Below are 23,915 nucleotides of genomic sequence, written 5' to 3' on the forward strand. Positions count from 1 at the left end.
TTTTTTTCATTTTAAAAAGGCTTTGTTTTCAGACAGAGTCTTGCTTTATATTCCAGGCTGCCATAGAACTTAAATCCCTTAGCTAGGTGTTAGTAACTCATACATGTACTCCAAGTTACTCTCCATGAGGCTTAGATCTGACCTCCAGAGTTTGAAGCCAGTCAAGGCAGAAAAGTTGGATATTAATTATTATTATTATTATTATTATTATTATTATTATTTAGATAAAGGCTTGTTTCATTTCAATGATGGATCTGTGTAACCAGAGGCTACTATGTACAGACATGAGAAAGGAGCTTCATTTCTTGATCCCTACCTCCTTGGATATAGAGTCTTAATTATCTCCTTCTTGGCCTGAAGGCACTCCTCACAGCGCTTGCAGGCCTCCTTGGTCTTAGACCGGCGAGCTTCAGCCTGGTCATCGAGGAGTTTCTTGCGGGCCTCTTCAGCCTCAGCTTGTGGATGTGTTCCATGAGAATGCGCTTATTTTTGAACATGTTTCCCCTTACCTTCCGGTACAGGCTGTAATACATATGGCAGTCGATCTTCTTACATTCACGGTATTTCCTCAGCAGCCTTCGCAGAATCCTCATCCTCCTCATCCAAGTCACCTTCTCCGGCATGCAACCGTTGACTGTACCCTTTCGCTTTCCTAGGCCAAATGTCTACCTTTCTGACAAGCCAAGGTGTTTTTCCGGCATCGAGCCCTAGAATGGACGGTCACAGGCTCGCAGATGATCAGCCCATCTGTAATCAGCTTCCGGATCTGCTGATGAGAGTTGGCATTGGCGATTTCATTGGTTTTACCACAACAGAGGATACTAGAGGCAAGCTTATTCTGCAGCCTGAGCATACTCATGGCTGCGGGTGTAGCAGCCAAAGGAAAGGAGACTCTTATTTTAACTAACCAACAAAAAGCTGAAAGCAAAGAAGAAGCTAAGTGATAGAAGACTATAATCTCTTAAATTCAGAGAGGCCAGAAGATTGTAATTATTCACTAGAACTTTCTCCAGGAATGTAAGATAGGATGATTCATTAATTCATTTCTGTTATCCTTTTTTCAGTTGTTGCTGTTGTTGTTGGTGGTGTGGTAGTGCTGGTGTAGTAGTGCTGGTGTGTGTGTGTGTGTGTGTGTGTGTGTGTGTGTGTGTGTGTGTGTGTGTGGACTGGTTTTGAACTCAAGACCTCATGGTTTCAATGAAGGCTGATGTTCAACCAATTGAGCCACATATCCACTTCTGACTCTTCGCTGTTTAAATAGAGATTGGAGTTAAGGAGGGAGAAAAAGAAAGAATGGGGTAGCAGTGTTTGACAAGAAATATACTCATTCCCTTACTTATGTAACTGCAACCCCTCTGTAAATTACCTTAGCAATAATTTTTTTAAAAAAGAGTCTCTCAGCCCAGGTTCATTCTTAGAAATTTAAGACCAGCCTAGACAGCACAGCGAGACCTGCTTCAAAACAAAAAATAAGAAAATAAAATAGAAAAGAAAGAGGGGAAAAATAGAGTCACTCAACTATGTTTACATAGACTGACTTCACAGCATAATTCTCAGATCTCAACTCCTGAGTAATTAAAATTATAATATGATCTACTGGTACATACCTTTGGTGTCCATTTCTATCTCTCTTTTGTTCTTTTGGGATACAAAGAAAGTGGGAAAATTAATTTGTAAACATTACTTTTTAAACTGGTGTCCATTTTTCAACATTTTTATTACTTTTTCTTTGTAGTTATATTGGGTGGCAAATTTGTCTTTCATCTTTTGATGTCTTTTTTTCCAGTTTATCTGATACCTTACTTGTTTTCAATTCTTTTTGCCTTCAAAGGGAAAAATTTTCCCTAGAAGAATTGAACTCAACATATTATTCCTCCAAGGAGGAAACCATATTTCTCATTGTGGTCTAAAGAATTGATCTTTTGTGAAAGGGATATGAAATATCAGCTTGAGAAACATTATTTGGGGATTAATATAACTTCCTAGAGGCCAGTGAAATCAGATCATGCAAATAAGAATTTACTTTGCTTATATAAAATATATTTATTTTTTCTTGTGAATGAAGAAATTGAGCATTGAATTATCATGACATAAACATAATATTTCATAGTTGCATGACTATTAAGTTGTGGTTCTACAACTCAGTAGATAATGGAAAGCTTAGAGGTGATCTAGATGATACAAACTCCACTTAAGATGTTAGAGTAACAAATATGTTAAAATAAATAACAAAAAGGATCCTCACTACTCATTGTTGGGGCCTAGCCTCCATCTCTGAGGCCTGATTCTGGCTCAGCTGCAATTAAAGGGCTTTGTCCAGGCATTTGGTCTTTTGCATACCTCTCTTAAGGCTGTGTACGTGACTCGATTGAACCCCCCGCAGTTTCGCGGGTCTCGCAGCAGCTCAAGTCTCACGCGCTTTCCTGCACCTGTCCTGCCCACTACCTGAAAGCCCCACCCAGACCCTTAGTGGTAGCACAGGGGCCCTCTTCCTATTGGCTAGCTTCCCAGTGCCCACCTTCTCATACCCTAACAGTATGTAACTAATTGTCGGACGCAATAAAGAAGGAGAGCATCAGAGAGAACGAGAGATGAGCAGAGAGATCGGATGCGCTTTCATGGTTAACACTGCTTCTGACTCAGCGTGGTTTTTTCTTCCCCGGTGATTGGGGGAGGGCTGGGTCTTGGACACTTACCATCTCGCTCGGCTCCCGGGGGACTACAGGCTGGCCCTGTGTGTCCCTCCCCGTTCCTGTGTTGCTGCCCCAGAGAGGAGCAACAGATAATGGAAAGCTTAGAGGTGATCTAGATGATACAAACTCCACTTAAGATGTTAGAGTAACAAATATGTTAAAATAAATAACAAAAAGGATCCTCACTACTCACAAGGCTGAGAACTGCAGACTTTTTAGTCAGAAGCTGACTCCAGAAGAAAGTTCTCTGAAACTCTAAAGTTCATTTAACTATCAGAAAGCAGAGTAGACATTTGGCTCAGGTGTTAAATTATCAACCATCAGCAAAGTGAGAACCAGTACTGACACAATAATAATAATAAATGAAGAAATGGATATAATGCAGTCAGAAGGAGGTTACTTGTATAAAGAAGTAAAGTTGTGCATAGTTTACAGGTCATCTTTACCAAAGAAGGCTGAAAATTACTAACTTCTTAGATCCATCGGAGAGGAGAATTTTTGAAGAAAGCTAACATTTGATGTGTGAGTGAAATAATGCTTCATGAGAGAGAGGCCTCAATTTGGCTATGTAGAAAGGAAGCTGCTAGAATTTTAGCCAGGATTCCCAACTGCAGTAGGAATATTACAGCAGTAATGTTCACTGTTCATGCCTGGATGTTTGTCATGGATTTTTGAGACTTGGAGAGATCAGTAAAGGACCAGCAAGCAAGTTCCTGAAGGACAGATGAAGGGACACCATGAGACAGCATCCATAACATTTTTGGAGCAAAATCCCAATAATTACCTGGAGCATAACAACAGATGAAGATTTCCTTGGGCCCACAGTGGTAGTTAGAAGTTGATGAGCCTTCTGGTGGAGATACTCACTTAAGCTTGAAGATTTGAATCCAAAAAATAATAATTAAAAGTTGAATTGCTATAGAGATGGTTAAAAGTATTTCAAAAGGGCCTATTGAAACAGGATTTAGGGGTCCTTACCTCATGCAAGAGTTTAAGATGCATTAAACCTATGAGCCCAAGAGACTATATTTGTTGTTGGTGTTGTTGTTTGTCCCCCCACTTTTCTTTTGGGTCTATTTGGGAGTATGAGCACAAGCAAACCTATTGGTTGTGCTGATTGTTTCTAGAGATTGACATAATGTGTCATATAGTGAGTTTTGGAATCACATAGTAGCTGTATCTGAAGGAAAACTCTTGTATAATGTCTCCAAAAGACAAACTGGGAGTTTTAAAAAATTTATCTTTGGCATGATCTGAGCTCAAAAAAAGGGCTATTGTGAACAAGGTAAGCCTGCATTAATGCAACATTGATGGAGCACTTGAAGTAATTGAGTTAGGCATCTTTTGAGGGTGTAGTTAGCTCTTTCTACCTTTCCTGAAAATAAGGGAGCCAGGTAAGGGAACCTGTTGGACTACTAATATAACCTGAGAGTTAACAACAGTAATAAATATAAATATTCTGTGATTATACTGGATTAGTAAATATTTTGTTATACATTTTTATTACACTTATGGGATAAAATTTCAATATAATAATACTTGATGATAGTTTAAAGGGCTATAAAACACAGATGTGCCCCAAGAAAGAGTACTTCAGGAGCAACATAGACAAGAAAAAGGCAGAAAGACACTAGAGGAAATTGATATATCAAATACCATAGCAATAGCAATAGCAAAGGTTGCTACCATCTAGTCAGATAAAAAAAACTTCAAAGTAGAGGCCCTTTCATTCAGACTCAAAACCAGGCACATCATGCTTAACTTTAAACAGCAACAAATAATACACTGAAACATTCAGAAAAACACATACTTTGAAGACACAAAGAAAACATGAAAATCCAGACTTAGTTAACAGAAAGATTTTGGAAGCATCAGACAGAATTTAAAATATCTAAGATCAATATGCTAGATTTTCTAAAATTGTAGACAATGTACAAGAACAAATGAGCGATATAAGCCACAAAGTATAACCTCTAACAAGAAGAAATGCAAAAACAAACACATAAACAAAAATATGGTTAAATAAATGTCTTTGAATGGCTAAGCAACAGACTTAGAAGAAAGGATAGTTGTGCCTGAAAATAGTCAAAAGAAATTTAATAAAGAAATTCAAAAGAAGAAAGTAACAAATAAAACACAACAGAGCATATAAGGATTGTGAGATGATACAAAATGTATTTTGGAACATATATGTAATTGGAATGCCAGAAAGAGGGAAGAAAGGAGAAATATTTGAAGTATACACATTGAATCACAGTCAGAAAACTCAGAAAATAACAAATAAAATAAATAATAAACAAAATGGAATATTTTATGCTAATATATTACTTATAATAGAAATTCTTGAAGCAGAGAGAAGATGACAAGAGTCAGAAACTATACTTTTAAAAGAATATTTGTCCTACAGCTACTCAAGAGTCTGAGAACTAAGGATCATGTTTCAAAACCAGTCCAAGAAGGAAAGTCAATAAGACCCTCATCTCCAAATAATCACCAAAAAAGCTGTCTGTAAGCAAAATTCTAAGTGATGTTCTTAAACCAAAAAGCACAGGTATATTAAACTGAGTTCAAGTCCTCTTGTTGTTGTAAAAAACAAATATAAACAACAGTTAGAATACAGTCATTAGAAGAAAATAAAAGGAGACATGGAACAAATCCAACACATGAAAAACATAGTATGGTGCAAATATCACCGTATTATAGGAATGATCACTTTAACATGAATGACCTGATAATCTGCATAAAAATTTAAAAAGGAATATTATAAGTTATCAGAAGAATTGCATTGTTATGTACTTTTTACAAAAAGCCTACTTTAGCTATAAAACCTTGGGCTTAAAGTGAAGTGATTCTGAAATACATACTATTCTAAAATGAAGGGAAATAAAATATACAGGAACTGGTGACTAATGCCTATAATCCCAGTTAGTCAGGAGGCTGAGATCTGGCAATGGCAGTTTTAAGCCTACCCAGGCAGGAAAGTCGGTAAGACTTAGAAGAAGCGAGAAATGACAATGTTGCTCAGGTGGTAGTGAACTAGTCTTCAGCAAAAGCAATGCAGGGACACAAGCCCTAGGATCAGGGGGAAAAAAAGAAACGAAAGCTGAGACGATAAAGAAGCCCATTATTCAGGATGTGACATGGTTATCACTAGTTTCTTTTATCCAGGTTTATAGAAAAAATGGAGTGTAAAAGACAAAAGCAGAAAGGCATGGAGAACTCAAAAAAGTATGTATTTAGCAAAGCCAGAATATATTGAAGGCTAAGGAAGTCATGGCTTCTAAAGTATGAATGCCCTTAAAAAGAAACAAGTATTTTACATCAGTGTTTTGCAACAGACACAATTTTATCATATATATGAAATAGTATCTATATAAAATTAATTTTGGAGAAGAACTTTTACACACAGCCAAAAGATATAATCTATGAAATAATAATTTATAATTTGGAATTTATTCAACTCAATATACAATACAGACTTTTTCAGATAATAAAAAGACTGGGCCCCTTTATGTTAAAAGCTCTGGAGAAACTAGGAATCCATGGAACATTCCTCAATGTAATAAAGGCTGTGTATGAGACACCTACTGCTAGTATTACACTTAATGGTGAAAATCTAAAGCCATTCCCTCTAAAATCAGGAACGAGACAAGGATGCCCACTCTCTCCACTCCTCTTTAACATAGTATTAGAATTCCTAGCCAGTGCAATAAGGCAAGAAGCAAGCATAAAGGGGATCCAAGTAGGGAAAGAGGAAATAAAACTATACCTCTTTGCAGATGACATGATTCTGTATTTAAAGAATCCCATAGACTCTACTCCCAAGCTCCTTGAGCTGATTCAAAGCTTTGGAAGATTAGCAGGCTATAAAATCAACCCTCAAAAATCAACTGCCTTCCTTTATGCCAACAATGAGAGGAACGAGGCAATAATCAGGAAAGAAACTCCTTTCACAATAGCCTCAAAGAAAATAAAGTACCTAGGAATTAGCTTAACTAAGAATGTAAAGGACCTTTTTGACGAAAACTTTAAAACCTTAAAAAAGTAAATTAAAGCAGAACTAAGGAAATGGAAAAACCTCCCATGTTCCTGGATTGGAAGAATCAACATTGTGAAAATGACAATCTTGCCAAGAGCTATCTACAAATTCAATGCAATACCCATCAACATCCCAATGGCATTCTTTAAAGGAATAGAAGAGGCAATCCAAAATTTCATATGGAATAATAAAAGACCCCCTATAGCAAAAACCCTTCTTAGCAGAAAGAACAGCGCTGGAGGAATTTCAATTCCAAACTTTAGACTCTATTACAGAGCTATAATTCTCAAAACAGCTTGGTACTGGCACAGGAACAGGCCTGAGGACCAATGGAATAGAACTGAGGACCCAGATATTAAACCACAGACCTATGGCCACCTAATCTTTGACAAGGGAGCCAAAAAATAGAATGGAAGAAAGACAGCCTCTTCAACAAGTTGTGCTGGCAGAACTCGTTAAGCACCTGCAGAAAACTAAAGCTGGATCCTACTTTGTCACCTTGCACTAGAATTAACTCCAAATGGATCAAAGACCTGGAGGTAAAAGCTGACACACTGAAAACTTTACAGGAAGGAATAGGAGATACACTAGGCCTCCTTGGCATAGGTCGAAACTTTCTTAATAAGGACCAAGAATCACAACAAATCAGAGAAAGGCTGGATAAGTGGGACTGCATTAAACTGCAGAGCTTTTGTATGGCAAAGGACATAGTTAGTAAACTAATCAGGAAGCCTACAGAGTGGGAGAAGATCTTCACCAACCAAACAACGGACAAAGGCCTCATATCTAAAATATATCAACAACTCAAAAAAGTGAATCACTCCAAAACTAACCTCCAAAGTAACAACCATCCCATTAAAAAATGGGCCAAAGACTTAAAGAGAGTCTTCTCTGAAGAAGAAACAAAAATGGCCTATAGACACATGAAGAAATGCTCAACATCTCTGGTCATAAAAGAAATGCAAATCAAAACAACTCTAAGATTCCACCTCACTCCAGTTAGAATGGCCAGGATCAGGAAAACGAATGACAACAGATGCTGGAGGGGATGTGGCCAGGAGGGATCACTATTGCACTTTTGGTGGGAGTGCAAACTCATTCAACCACTATGGAAAGCAGTGTGGCAGTGTCTCAAAAGGCTAAACATAGAACTCCCCTATGACCCAGCAATTCCACTACTTGGCATTTACCCAACCATCCTGAAACAAGGACGTACTAAACCCACTAGTACAACAATGTTCATTGCAGCACTATTCACCATAGCAAAGATATGGAACCAACCTAGATGTCCCTCAGTTGATGAGTGGATCAACAAGTTTTGGTATTTGTACACAATGGAATTCTATGCTGCTGTCAGAAAGAATGACATCGCCCCATTTGTTAGGAAATGGAAAGACTTAGAAAAAATCATATTAAGTGAAGTAAGCCAGACTCAAAGGAACTTAGGCTCAATGGTTTCCCTCATTCGTCATAATCAGTAGAAACCTTGGGCTCTACTAGCAGAGATTTGCAATAGAGCAAAATCTTGATACATAAGGCCATATAATGTGAAGCTAATTGAAAGGACCTCCAGGATATTGAAACAAAAGCCATATAATGAATGATTGTTGTCCTTAATGTACTATGTTGTCTCTCATCTCCTTTGCTGTCACTTGGTTATCTCATATTGGTATAGTATCTCACTTTGTTATCTGATATATTGAATTTATTTGTATTTGGATATTTGAAATTTGATAGAGAAGGGGAGAAAACCAAGACCGTTGGGGGGTGTGGGGGGGGAGGGAAATGGGTACCAAGACATGTGAAAGGGTATCAATGTATGTGAATTAATGCACCTTCTATCTGGCAAATATCATGTAACCATTTTACTAATTACAATAAAAAAAATAAAACAACTTAGGGAAAAAAAATAAAAAGACTGGGTTTAGTCCAGGAGGAAGTATTTAAAAAACTTGTAACTCCTAACACATGTTGAATAACTATGCAAAAAATTAAAATGCAAGTAGTAGAAAATAAACAACTTGAAGAAAATGAGCAAGTGTTCTAATCACTTGCTAAAAAAACAGGTAGTAAAAGAAAGGTTGCTATTAAATAGCATCAATTAAAATGGCTGATATCAAAGCGTTTGGAAATACTGACAGATGAAAAGGGTGGGAAGTGGCCTGCAGTAACTTCATTCATTGCTGAGTGTGTGAAGTAGCGTAGCTACTTTTGAAGATAGTTAATGTCTACTTAGAAAACATCTTATCAAACATATTGGATTGTTTGGAACATTGTTATTTATTTGAAATTTGGATACTAAAATTTTCACACAACTATTTATACCAGCTCTTTATCAAACAAATGAGAAGGAAATGTGTTTTGAATAGGTGAATAGATGAATAAAATGGTACAATGTGACGCACTCCCTGATCTGATCCAATGTCCTGTAAATCTATGCAGAGACATTGATGAATTTTAAATATATCTTGAAGCAAGTATCTATGATCTTAGCACTAGGGAAGCAGAGGCAGGATAACGGAAAGTTCAGAGAATGCCTGATCTACACAGTAGAACTCACTCTATCTCTGTTTCTCCCTCTCCCTCTCTCCCTCCCCCCTCTCTTTCTCTTTCTTTCTTTCTTTCTTTCTTTCTTTCTTTCTTTCTTTCTGTCTGTCTGTCTGTCTGTCTGTCTGTCTGTCTGTCTTTCTTTCTTTCTTTCTTTCTTTCTTTCTTTCTTTCTTTCTTTCTTTCTTTCTTTCGCTCTTTCTTTTGTTTTGCCTGTCCTGGGCTTTGAACTCAGGGCCTGAGTACTGTCATTGGACACTTTTTGCTCAAGGCTATAGCTCTGCATCACTTCCACTTTTTTCTGAGTATGTGGTACCGAGGAATTGAACCCAGGTCTTCGTGCTCGCTAGGTTAGCATTCTACTGTTAGGCTACATTCCTGGCCCTCCCTCTCCCTCTTCTTCTCTCTCCCCTCTTCACCCACTCTTGCTTTTTTCTCTCTCCTCTTCTCTCTCTGCTGTTATAGCATCATACATCCGATTTTATGGGAACTTTATATTTAGTTTATATAGGAAATTACAATTAATGGAAATTTTATGTTAGATAACATAGGAAAGCTGGTGCTGGTGGCTCACATCTCTAACTCTAGCTATTCAGGAAAATGATAGCAAAGCACGGTTCAAAGACAGCCCAGGCATGAAAGCCCATGAGAGCCTTATCTCCAGTTAACCACCAGACAACTAGAAATGGCACTCCGGCCCAAGTGGTAGAAGTCTAGCCTTGAACTGAAGAGTAGAAAGGACAGAGCTCAGGCCCAGAATTTAAGCTCCACCACGACAAAAACAGGAAAAACTTGGTGAATGCATATTATGGGAATTCTCTTCAGTGTATTTTCAGCTTTTATACAAATATAGAACCACTAAAATTTTTTAAAAGTACATTTTTATAAAAATATAAAAATATGTATCTGTTAATTTTTACTTAAATACTTAAAAAGGTTTTTATATACTTAAATAGGCTTCATTGGCTGGAAACCTAGTATATAATTTGAAAATAAGAATAGGATTGCTTAAGCCTATATTTGGCTGCTTACTAGGCAACATATGCCCATTAACTCAGCTATGGGCAAGAACAAAAGCTGGGTTCATGGTGCTTGTCTGTCATGACATGGGGAAACAAAAGCAGGTGAGTTGCTGCACAAGATGGCTGAGACATAAAGTAAGACTTTACCTCTAAAACAGATAACACACACCAAAAAGGTTGGAAAACATCTCTAGTAATAGAGTGTTCATTTTGTAAGTACAAATCCCCAATAAAATTGTTTTCAATTTAGTTAGCTAGTATGTGTATACATGTTGAAATTTGAGCATATTCCTGTTTTATATTAAAACAATTTGAATTTCTTCCCACTTGCTACTGGAAAACACCATTGAGTAATGTTTGCTTTTAAATGCAGAGTTGATATAGCTTAATTCTGCTAAATTCTGCTACTTGTTTATGGTGATGAGTTTGGGCATTTTTTTTCTTTTGTAACTATAATTGTTACTAAAATCTTCAGCAATTTTCCATTTTGCTACTGTTACATTAATTCAAATTACTCTGTTGCTTCTTTATGAATTTTTCCAGAGCTTTTATTTTATTAGTGAAATTTAAATTTTCTTAGTTTATTTATGTAAGATGCTCAGAATTAAATGTATGATTTTGCCAAAAGAATAAAAAAGAAAACACAGAGAAGAGAGTGGATTCTAATAAGTTGTAGTTTAATTACATCTTATTTGGAAATACATTATAGATCCTTGTATTTGTCAAATTTCTCACTTTACAATATGTGTATAAAACCCATCATATTTTAATAATTGTTTATTTGAAACCAGATATTCTTTTTCAGTTAAGCTTTATCGATAATCATAAATACCTTTATTACTTATATAGTCTTGTAAGTCTCAGTTTTCTCATTAAGGAAAAGGGCTATATTTGCAGAAGGCAAGGAGAATCACACAAATGGTGGAACAAACCATTATAACAATGATACTAAACACAATGCTGCAAATAAACTTTATAGCTTGAATGGGATGGGCAGAATTGGGGGAGGTAAATGGGAGAAAATGGGGAGAAGGTAACTGATCAACTACAAAAGTATTTATTACCTTATTTATGTAACTGTAACACCTCTGTACATCAACTCTACAATAAAAAAAGAGAAAGAAAACGGGCCTATATTATGTATCATCTATTCTATTGGCTTACTAGAAAAACAATAAAAATAAAATAAAATTAAAATTGTCTCACATGAACTTTTTCACTGAATAGGGTATGTTTGTGTTACTTCCGTTGTAGATGATATTCTTAAGCATAAAAAAAAGACTTTGTCTTTATTAGGCAAGAATTTATCCAGCTTTACTAAGACTTAATTGATAAAAATAAAATAAATCTTTCTAACACGTATAAAGATGAACTGTGAAAACCTAACATGGGTCATATTATCATAGAATATTTTTTATTGCCAATCCTGAGGCTTGAACTTGGGGCTTGGGCACTGTCCTTGAGATTTCTCAAGGGTAGCACTCTACCACTTGAGCCACAGCATCACATCTGTTTTTTTTTTCTGTGAGGAATCAAACCCAGAGCTTGCTGCATTTGAAGTAAGTACTGTACAACTAGTCCACATTCCTGACCATAAGAATTCTTATAATATAGAGGCTGGGTTTTGTGGCTTATACCTTTGATCTCAGCTACTCAGGAATCACAGATTGAAGAGTCTTCTCAAATCATCCATGCCATCTTATATCAACCAATGAAAACCTGAGCATAATGACACACACCAGTGACCGCAGTATGCTATGTGGGAAGAATAATTACAAGTTTCACCAAACATTCTATTTTCATAACTCAACTCTCTTGTGTTCAATTTAGTTCTATTTTCCAATTATTTTTCATAAGGTAGTGTTAGAGTATAAGGTCATTATCATACCCCTATTTCCTTATATTAACTTACAGAAGTCTTATTCAATATATGTTTTACATTAGGCCATCTTAATCTCTAATACACACACAATCTCAAATATACAGTGAGATAAGAAGATTAAAGTTCCACTTTAGAAATACTGATATGTAATTAGTGTCACTCAGAATTAATATTTAAGAAGATAGACCTTATTTTGAGTAATTTATCTTTAGGTCTATTGCTCTTATTTTGTTGGCTTCTCTCTCTCTTTTCTCTCCCTTTCTCTCTGCCTGTCTTTGTCTCTGTCTCTCTATTTCTCTCTCTCTCTGTGATACTAGGAATTGAACCCAGGGCTTGTTCATGTAAAACTTATACTGTAACTTGAGCTATGCTCCACTTCTGTTCTTGTTGTTTTGTTAGGTCTTCCTGGAAGAAATGACTTCTTCCCTTGGCTCTCTCCCCTGCACCCTGGAAATCCTCGCACAGCACCTGTAACTCTGGCAACTGCCATACCTGGGGGCAGACTGGAGGTCCCCCAGTCTGAGGTATTTCCCCATCCTCTGAGATCACAACCATTTCTGTTGTGACCACACCCTTCCCCCTATATAATCTGTCACTTCCCTACATCAGCTGTCTTTCTCCTGACTCCATCTTGGGCAGCTGGAGATTTGCTCTCTCCTCACAAAAAGAACCCTCTTCTCCTGAACTATGTGGAGTTTCCTTTCAGCAGACCTTACAGTTTGTTGCTGTTATTACTGTTTTAGGGATGTCTTTCTGGCTAGCTCTACCCATTCTTATGATTAGGATCAGGTTTTTATTCCTTCATGCTATGCATTGTCATGGTTTGCAAAAGTTTTTTCTCTCATATATGTAGGACAGTGGCTAGGATCCACATACCATTATATTTGTTTCTTTGATCTTGGAATGGGAAAGCAGCATTTAATCAATTAAGCTTTAGCCAAGGTCTTCATAGATAGTAAATTCCTCCTCAATATTTTTCTCAGGAAAAGAACATGGTTTATTTTGGTCTATGTCTTTCCACTTATGCTTTATACTTTTAAAGAACAAATGAGAATCAGCATGTCAAACAAAACAAACATAAGTGGAAAAACTAACTTAATATAATTTTTCCGTCTTTCTTTTCCCTTATGAATGGGATGATGTCATTCTTTCTGATGGCAGCATAGAATTCTATTTCATATAAATACCACATTTTCTTGATCCATTCATCTACTGAGGGATATCTGGGTTGCTTCCATATCTTAGATATAATGCTACAGTGAACATGGTTGTGCTGGTAACTTTAGTATGGTCTTGTTTATGGGCAGTTGGGTAAATGCTCAGGAGTGGGATAGCTGAGTCATAGGGGAGCTCATAGGGTTAAGTCTTTTGAGGAACCTCCATACTGCTTTCTAGAATGGTTGAACAAGTTTACACTCCCATCAACAGTGTGGTAGTATTCCCTTCTGACCACATCCTTGCCACCAACTGTTGTCATTATATTTCTTAATAAAGAGCATTCTGACTTGGGTGAAGTGGAATGAGGCAAAGAATAAAGGGAAAACAATGTAACAACAATATTATCAAGACAATAATTTGGAAATAAACTACAATTTGGAAGAGGGGGGATGGAAAGTGAGAGACAAACATGTGAAGGGTTAACAATGCTCACAAAATTATGTACTCAATACCTTATGAAAGTTACTGTAACTACTGTAACTGTATTTATCACCCTGACAATATTTTTTAAAAAAACTAAGCAAATAAGAACTTTCTGGCTTTTGAATCTGCTTCACAACAGTTACAGATGTATTACAGTTGTCAATCTTAACAACACTGAATAACAACTTATATTTCAATCTTCAGTAATATTCCAAATTTATAGGCACCAGTATTTCAGATCTTTAACTTTCTATGTATCTTACCATTCCTTGTGATTTTAACAGTGATTTCCTGATTAGTAACTTTACATAATTTTATTGTCATTGTAGATGCATTCAGAAAAATGTAACTTCAACTTTTGCCCGAATTTTACCCCAGAATTGTCATTTTCTCACCCATATTAGAGTTATTTAAAGTATTTGGATATGGATCACTTGTTGTCTTCAGATATGTAGTGCAATGGGCTTTCATCTGATTCTTATTTCATGTGATGTCAATTGTCTTTATTGAGATATTGTATTTTAATGTTAAGCAACTCTAAATTTATTACCCTTTCTTTCAGTAGTTCATTAGCATATATTAATTGTACAGAGGAGTTTCATAGTCACATTTTCATAAATGTAGAAAATGGTTTTAAATCAACTTCACTCCCTCTATTTCATTCACCCTATTCCCTTTTCTAAAAAAAAATTCATACCAGCCAGATTCTGGGAAGATGGTCAAGGTTCAGGGTGAATCTTTCTGAACTCTCACCAGAATACCAGTTTTAGCTTTGTACCAGAAAGTTTATAGCTAAAGAACAATACCAAGAAATCTGTAATAACACAGAAATCTCAGAGAGGAAAAAGTCAGGCAGCCTGCTTAAGAAGATAGTTTTGAGGCCATACAGGCTGTAGTAGCTGCGGCAGCAATAGCAGCAGCTGCAACAGTGGTGAACTTGGAGGTGGCAGTGGGGCTACAATTCCCCAGAGCAGTTGCACCAAGACATAGGTACCAGACTCAGCACTCAGCACCTCACTTGCCTGCAACACCGACCATGTGACTATGAGCAGAAATCTTCATCCTGCCATCTATAGATGCAGACAAGGGGAAGTCTGAGTAACTCACTAAAGACATTCTCATTCCTGCTCAGAAAAAGGCACTGGGAAGGTAGCCTTCCCCCACCAGCCAAGAACAACGCCATTTTGGCTACTGGCAAAGATCCTCTCAAACCAAAAAGCAGATAACTGGAGCCTGTGAAGTGGTGTGGGCAGCATCATTTCTCAAAAGGGCAAAGGGATCTGACCAGTGTCAGCTTACTTGGGCCATCAGTTCCCTGTTCCTGAGGGAACAATTCCTCTCTGGCTTTCCTCTCACGATAAACAAAGCAAGAGGCAGATCCACAACAAGACTAATCTCTGCTGAACTGGCATGAACAATAGTGGCTCCAGGCTAGATCAAAGTGAGTTCTGAAGCTCACCACAAATTCATACAAAATGAAACTTCATTCACATTTAAGCTACCAAAAACAGCCAGCTTTCTCCTGCAGGAAACAGAGCTCATCACCCTGCCTGTAAATTACCTGGGTGGGCAGTCACAAAGATCCCAAGTCTGTAAGGCAGAACTCTTTCTACCCACTCAAGCAAACTAATTGGAAATGTCAAACTAAGCCAAAGGAAAATGAAACATCACAGGAAATAACAGACTTCATAGACTGTATCCCGAATTCAATGGAGACATGTTCCCCCCCCACTCTACTCAACCCCAAAAAACCTGAAGAACATTTTCTCTAATGATAATTTTTTTAAATTTTACTACCCTTTTCATTACCATTTTCACTTGTTCTTTTTTCTTGCCATTTCTTTCGCCAACCAATTTTTCTCTATTTTTTTGTTTTGTTTGTTTGTTTTTTCCATTGTGGTCATTCCTAGAAACACAGTGACAGCAATTAGTAGTAGTCCTCCTTCATTGTGTATGTACTTTTTAAAATTATGTTTCTATTGACTCAGTCTCCTGTTTTTTAATCTTTGGTTTTTAATCTAAGTATTTCTTGTTTAAGGACTCATAATTGTGAAGTTTTTTTTTAACTAATTGATCTCATATATTTTTTCTCTTTTTCTTTTATATATTCTTTCTATTATTTTTTAAGTTTAATTTTTTAATTGTTTTATTTGTTCATTTCCCCTTTCTATCACTTTAGGTCACAGTTATCTCCCTCTAATATCCTTTATTACTACAATACTCTTACATTCCTGCATTACTCTTCTCTTATTTCCTCCTCTTGTCTTTCATAATATCTTTCTATTGCTGGTCCTTTGCTCTTCTTCATAATGCATGTATCTACAGTTGATTGTTGTTGACCCAGACTGTATACGTATTTGTTCAATTATACTATAGGTCCAGAGTGATTTAAATCTCATAGGGATTGGATTGTGGGTATTATTTTTGGTCATAAAACTGTTTGAGGTGGTGTTGGATTTGTCTGTAAGTGCACAAACGGAGACAGAGAGTGAAAACACCAGTCAAAGATTGTGAACGTCTATAGTCTGGGTACCTATAAAGTACTATGTTAATTATTATTTTAAAATTGTAATCTTGTATAGTATTATACTTGCTCCCATTTTTGGGGGGAGGATTTTTTTTTTGCCAGTCCTGGGCTTGAGCTCAGGGCCTGAGCACTGTCCTTGGCTTTCTCAAGGCTAGAGCTCTACCACACTTGGGCCTCAGCACCACTTCCGGCTTTTTTCTATGTATGTGGTACCGAGGAATCGAACCCAGGTCTTCATGCATGCTAGGCAAGCACTTTAACCACTAGGCCAAACTCCTGGCCCCCTTGCTCCCATTTTTAAATGAGCAGAAGAAGAAACTCAAGACAAATGGCAAGCCAAGCAATTACATCTCCCATTCAAATTAAACAGGCAACAGAGCAGTCAATGGGAAAACTAGAGGAGAGTCCTCCAAATGCCCTACAAATGCTATTGGTAAATGTGACAAATGAACATTTCAAAGCATAAAGAAGGATATATGTGAATGTGAAGTAGCCAATCAAAACATAATGGAAGAATTCATAGATTTCAGAAACAGAAAGCTGAATGAATTTTAACAAAATTCCAAGGTGAGTAAGCTTCTGAGCTAAAGGACTTCAAAGAGAGCACAAAAATAAAAATCAAAGAGGTATAGAAATCCATACAAGATCTAAAACATGAGATGAAGGCATCAAAATGACCAACTCAAAGGTAGGGAGATGCAAAACTAAGTAAAATGTGTTGATAACAGGTTAGACAATGCAAAAGAGAGAATCTGCAAAGTTGAAGATAGCCTAGACTTTATAGAGAAAGATGAGAAAATGATCCAAACTAGTCTAAGGAATATGACAAATCTCTTCAGGAGATCCAAGATACAATTAGAAAGCCCAATTTAAGGCTAATCGATACTGAGGAGGGCCTGGAGAAGGAAGTTAATGGGCTTTAAAATATATATCAGGGAATCATCTCAAGGAACTTCCTAAACATCCAGAAGAAAGGAGCTTTTACAAGCTTAGACAGACCTAACAAGGAAAGCCCATCAAACCATCACATAATAACCCATAGAAGATCAATAGAGACCAAGGAAAGGATCCTTAAAGTGACTAAGGAGAATAGAACAATAACCTACAAAGGAAAACCAATCAGAATAACCACAGATTTCTCAGCAAAGACCATGCAAGCAAGAAGAGCTTGGAATGATGTATGTTGTTCCCTAATGACAAATAACTACCAACCAAGAATACTGTACCTAGTTATGCCTTCCTTCAAAGCTGAGGGAAAAAATAAAAATGTTCCACAATAAGGAAAAATTGAAACAGTATGTAGCAACAAAACAAGCATTACAGAAAGTTCTCCAAGATATTTTTTACATTGAAAATCAACACAAACATGTTATTGATGGAGAAATGACAACTAAAAAGCAAGCCAGTGAGTGGCAGCAAGAAATGACAAGTCACAGCCCCTAACAAATTGAAAAATGTCAGGAACTAGTAAATATTTTTCAATCCTAAACATTAATATCAATGGATTTAACTCCAATTAAATGGCATAGAATGTCTGCTTGGATCAAAAAGCAAGATCCATATTTCTTCTGTCTTCAAGAGAAACATCTTGCTGAAAAAAAAAACAAACATATTGAGAGGCTGGGATAAAATTAATCAAGCTAACAGACCCCAAAACCAGCTGGAGTTGCTAACCTCATATAAGATAAAATAGACTTCAACCAAACATTAGTAAGAAGAGACAAAGAAGAGACATACTGCTAAAGAGATCTCTTCTTCAATAGGATATAACCATCCTAAATATCTATACACCAATTGCTGGAACACGTACCTTCATCAAACAAACTTTACTTTCAAAGTGTACCTAGAGACAAACACAGTGATTGATGGTGATTTTAACACACCACTGTCACCTTTGGATAGATCAACCAGGCAAAAACTTGACACAGAAATCTCATAATTGATCAAATGAATAGACTAACTAGACCTAACCGACATCTGCAGATTATTCCACCCAGCAACACCAGAATAACATTTCTTTTTAGTAGCACATGGAACATTTTCTAAAATAGACCACATTTTAGGGCATAAAGGAAACCTGTGCAGATTCAGAAACACTGAAATTATTCCCTGCATTCTCTCACACTACAGCAGCATAAAATTGGAATTGAACCCAAATCTCCACCAAGGAAAAGCCTGCAACTCATGGAGATTGAACAACACATTGTTGAATAATCAGTGATTGAGGAGATCAGCACAAAAATTCAAGTTTATGGTTCTTAACAAAAAGGAGAATCAGCTCCTGTGGAGCAAAGCAAAGGCAATACAAAGGAAATTTTAGAGCTCTGAGTGCCTACATTAACAAATTGGAAAAAAATCTCAAACCATTAATTTAATGGTGCACCTTAAGCTCTTGAAAAAAGGGCAACAAACCAATCTCAATCCCACTTCCAGTAGATGGAAGCAAATTATTAAAATCAAAGCAGAATTAAATGAATTGTATTTTAAAAAATAGAGAAAGAATAAACAAAACAAGGACTTGGTTCTTTGGAAAAACTAACAAAATTGAAAGACTCTTAGAAAATCTTCCAAAAATAAGAAGGGAGCCCACCCAAATACACAAAATCATGGGTGAAAAATGGAAATATCGAGACAGAATTTACCAAGACCCAGAGCATCATAAGGGAACACTTTTTAACCACTATGCCAACAAAAGCAGAACTCAAACCAATGCTCCACAAGCTCTTCAATAAAATTGAATGGGAAGGCTTTTTGCCAAACTCACTTTATGAAGCCACCATAACCCTCATCCCAAAACCAGACATGGACTCATGAAAAAAAGAGAATTATATGGGCCAGGAGTTTAGCCTAGTGGTAGAGTGCTTGCCTAGCATGCACGAAGACCCAGGTTCAATTCCTCAGTACTATGTACATAGAAAAAAAGCTGGAAGGGGTGCTGAGTCTCAAGTGATAGAGCTCTACCCTTGAGAAAGTCCAAGGACAGTGGTCAGGACCTGAGCTGAAGCCCAGGACTGGTAAAAAAAAAAAGAGAGAGAGACAATTATAGATCCATTTCTTTGATGAATATTAATGTAAACATTCTTTAAAATATACTGGCCAATCGTCTTCAACAACTCAAAAAAAATCATGCAATACGATCAAACAGGATTCATTACAGGGATGCTAGACAGATTCAATATACACAAGTCAATTAATATAATTCTTTGTATCAACAGGAGCAAGGACAAGAAACACATGATCATCACAATATGAAAGATGTTTGAGTTGGTTCCATATTCTAGCTATGGTGAATAATGCTGCAATGAACATAGTTGTGATGGTAGGCTTAGTTTGCCTTTGTTTCTGGATATTTGAGTAAATGCCCAGGAGTGGGATTGCAGAGTAATAGGTGACCTCTGTGTTTATAGTCTTTTCAAGTACCTCCATACTGCTTTCCAGAGTGGTTGGACAAATTTATATTCCTACCAACAGTATAGCAGGGATTCTGGCCACATCTCCGCCCACGCTTTTGTTATTAGATTTCTTGATAAAGGCCATTCTAGCTGGAGTGAGGTGAAATCTCAAAGTTGTTTTAATTTGCATTTCCTTTATGGCCAGAAATATGGAGCATTTCTTCATGTGTGTATAGGCCATTTTTATTTCCTCTTCAGAGATATCTCGATTTGAGTCTTTAGCCCACCTTTAATGGGATGGTTGTCTCTTTGAGGATTTGTTTCTGGAAGATTTAATTTCTTGAGCTGTACTATATTCTAGATATAAGACCTTTGTTTTATGACAAGTGATGATTCATTACTTTAAAAATCAAAGGGTCTTAGACATAAGAACAATTGACTTTTTTTTGGCTAGTCTTGGGCCTTGAACTCAGGGCCTGACCACTGTCTTTGGGCTTTCTCAAGGCTATAGCTCTAGCACTTGAGCCACAGAACCATTTCTGGCTTTTTATTTCTTTTTTTTTTTGGATGGTGAAGATGTGATATATTTATACCATACAATTCTATGCTGCTATCAGAAAGAATGACATTGCCCCATTTGTAAGGAAATGGAAAGACTTGGAAAAAATCATATTAAGTGAAGTAAACCAGACCCAAAGAAATATAGGCTCAATGTTTTCCCTCATTTGTAACTGTTAATGTACATTTAGGACTCTCCTAACAGAGGATCATAATAGCTCAAAAACTATGTACATATGTCTACATAGGATGGGGCTAAGTGAAATGAACTCCAGAAAATGGAAACAAGAGATTTATCTTTGAAATTATTGTTCTTAATATACTATGTTACATTATTTCTTTTTTCTTATTTTCCCTTTAAGGTTTATCTCAATGATATTACTGACTTTGGGACTTAGTATATTGTATATATATTTATTTGTGTATTTGAAAATGGGAAGGTAAGGGAAAAATAAGATGAGTGGGAGGGGCTTGGGGTAGTGAAAGAGGGACAAAAACATGGGAAGGAGTAACAATTTTCAAAAAGCAAAGTACCCACTATCTGATGAATATAACTATAACCCCTCTGTACATTACCACAACAATAAAATAAAATTTTAAAAATAACAAAAGAAAAGATGTTTGACAAGTTCCGACATTCCTTTATGGTAAAAGCTCTGAAGAAGCTAGGAATCCACAGAGCATTCCTCAGTATTAAAGATGGTGTACGGCAAACCTACATTATATTTAATGGCAAATGACTAAACCCATTTTCTCTATAATCAGGAATGAGATAATGATACCCATGCTCTCCATTTCTCTTTAAGGTAGTATTAGAATTCCCAGCCAGAAAAATAAATAAGAAGCAAGCCTAAAGGACATCCAAATAGACAAAGAGGAAGTGAAATTTTCCCTCTTGGCAAATGACATGATTTTGTGTTTAAAGATCCCTATAGACTCCACTCCCAAGTTGCCTGAACTGATCTGATATTTTGACAAAGTAGCAGGGTATAAAATTAACCCTCAAAAATCAACTACTGGTGCCAGGAGTTTGGCCTAGTGGTAGAGTGATTGCCTAACATGCAGAAAGGCCCAGGTTCAATTCCATGGCACCACATACAGAGAAAATAAAAAGCGGGAAGTGGTGCTATGGTTCAAGTGGTAGAGCTCTAGTTTTGAGAAAAGTCCAAGGACAGTGCTCGGGCACTGAGTTCAAGTCCCATGAATGGCAACTGCTTTCCTATATGCCAACGACAAGAATAGTAAGGTAGCAATAACAATAAGAATTCCTTTTGCAATATCCTCAAAGAATAAAGTACTTAGGAATTAACTAAGAATGAAAACAGCCTGAAAAGGAAATTAAAGCAGACCTGAGGACCTGGATTGGAAGAATTAACATGGTGAAAATGGCAATCTTGCCAAGTGCTATCTACAAATCAAATGCAATGCCCATTAATGTCCCAATGTCATTCTTTAAGGAAATAGAGGAAGCAATCCAAAATTTCAATAGGAATGTACAGGAAAAGCTATCCTTTGCAGAAAAGAACAGTGCAGGAGGTACATCAATGCCAAACTTTAGACTCTGCTACAGAGCTATAGTAACAAAAACAGCTTGGTATTGTCACAAAAATAGGCCTGAGCACCAATGAAATAGAACTGAATACCCTAAAATCAACCTGCCATCCTATGGCCACCTAATCTTTGATAAGGGAGCCAAAAATAAGATGGAAGAAAGATAGCCTCTTCAACCACTGTGCTGGCAGAATTAGTTGAGCACCTGCAGAAAACTAAAATTGGATCCTTGTATGTGTATGGGACCCTTAGAATAGAAAGCTCCTAGACTAAGTTGGAAAACTGAGCCTTACTGGGAAACTAAGAAACTGCAGTTTTTCTTTAACTCATCCCCAGATCTTGTTTTCACAAGAATGCTCCATGATCTTCTGCGGAGTAATGTGTAACCACCAGTGTAAAAGGCTGCCGAGTACTGCTTAAGTACTGTTGTTAAAGTCCTTTGTTTCAAAAGAGATGATATTATGTTAATGGAACCTTACAAATCAAACCTGCTTCTGGTGCTTGCTCTTATAAGCCCAATTTGCACCCCTGTTCAGGGTCACAGTGCTAGCTCCTGAGTCTGCACTATATCCCTGGCCAGACAGCTTCTGCAACACCTTAATAAAACTCTTCAAACCCTAAATTCGCATTGGTGGGCTAATTCTCAGATCCATAACAATGTCACCAGAATTAATTCTAACTGGATAAAAGACCTTGAGGTAAAACCGGACACCATAAAAACTGTACAAGAAGGAACAGGAGATATACTATGTCTCCTTGGCATAGGTCCAAACTTTCTTAATAAAGACCCAGAAACACAACAAATTAAAGAAAGTTTGGATAAATAGGACTGCATTAAACTGCAGAGCTTCTGTATGGCAAAGGACATAGATAACAAGCTAAATAGAAAGCACACAGAGTGGGAGAAGTTCTTCACTAGCCATAAAACAAACAAGGGCCATATGTCTAAAATATATCTACAGCTAAAAAAATGGAATCTCTCCAAAACAAATCTTCAAAGAAACCACCATCCCATTAAAAAGTGGGCTAAAGACTTAAAGAGAGACTTCTCTGAAGAAGAAGAAATAAGGATGGCCTGTAGACACGTGAAGAAATGCTTGACATTTCTGGCTATAAAAGAAATGCAAATCAAAACATCTCACTACAGTTAGAATGGCCATTATCAAGAAATCTAATAACAACAAATGCTGAAAGGATGTGGCCAGGAGCGTTCACTAGTATACTGTCGGAGGAGTGCAAACTTGTTCAGCTTCTGTTGAAAGCAGTATGGCAGTTCCTCAAAAGACTAAATATAGAGCTCCCCTATGACCATGCAATCCTACTCCTTGGCGTTTACAGAGATGTCCAGAAACAAGGACATACTAAAGCCACTAGCACAAAGATGTTCATTGCAGCACTATTTACCATAGCAAGGATGGAACCAACCCAGATGCCTCTCAGCAGATGATTGGATGAACAAGATGTGGTATTTAAACACAATGGAATTCTATGTGGCCATCAGAAAAAATGACATTCATTGACTCATGGTAAGGAAATGGAAATTCTTGGAAAAAAAATCATATTTAGTGAGGTAAGCCTGAGTGGAAGGAACATAGGCTCTATGGTCTCCCCAATTTGTAATAAGTAGTACATATCCAGGACTATCCTAGCAGAGGATTATCATAGCTCCAAACCTAGGTAAATATGGTCATAACAAGGTCATATAGGATTAGACTAATTAAAAGGAACTCTAAAATATGGAAACAAGATCTTTATCTTGTGTGATTGTTGTTCTTAATGTACTGTACTGTTTCTCTTTCCCTTTTCTTCTTATGCTTAATCTCCTATCGTTACTGAGTGTGACTTTGTTACCTGGTATATTGTGTATACATTTATTTATTTATTTGAAATAGGAAAGGGAAGGGGTGGAAACAAGATGACTGGGGGGAGGGAAATTGGTCAAAAACATATGAAGGGGTAACTGTGTGTGAGAAATATTGCATGTACTACCTGACCAATGTAACTGTGGCCCTTCTATACATTATCCTGACAATAAAATAGACAAGGAAACAAATTTTAAAAAA

General features: G+C 36.8%; 1 pseudogene; it reads right to left on the reverse strand.

Moving 5' to 3' along the window:
* Positions 1-312: 312 nt before the first annotated feature.
* Positions 313-859, reverse strand: LOC150055404 (large ribosomal subunit protein eL19 pseudogene; annotated as a pseudogene).
* Between the last annotated feature and the right edge of the window lie 23,056 nt (positions 860-23,915).

The sequence above is a fragment of the Megascapheus bottae genome, chromosome 13, assembly GCF_031878675.1.
Source record: "Megascapheus bottae isolate mThoBot1 chromosome 13, mThoBot2.hap1, whole genome shotgun sequence".
NCBI classification, from domain to species: domain Eukaryota; kingdom Metazoa; phylum Chordata; class Mammalia; order Rodentia; family Geomyidae; genus Megascapheus; species Megascapheus bottae.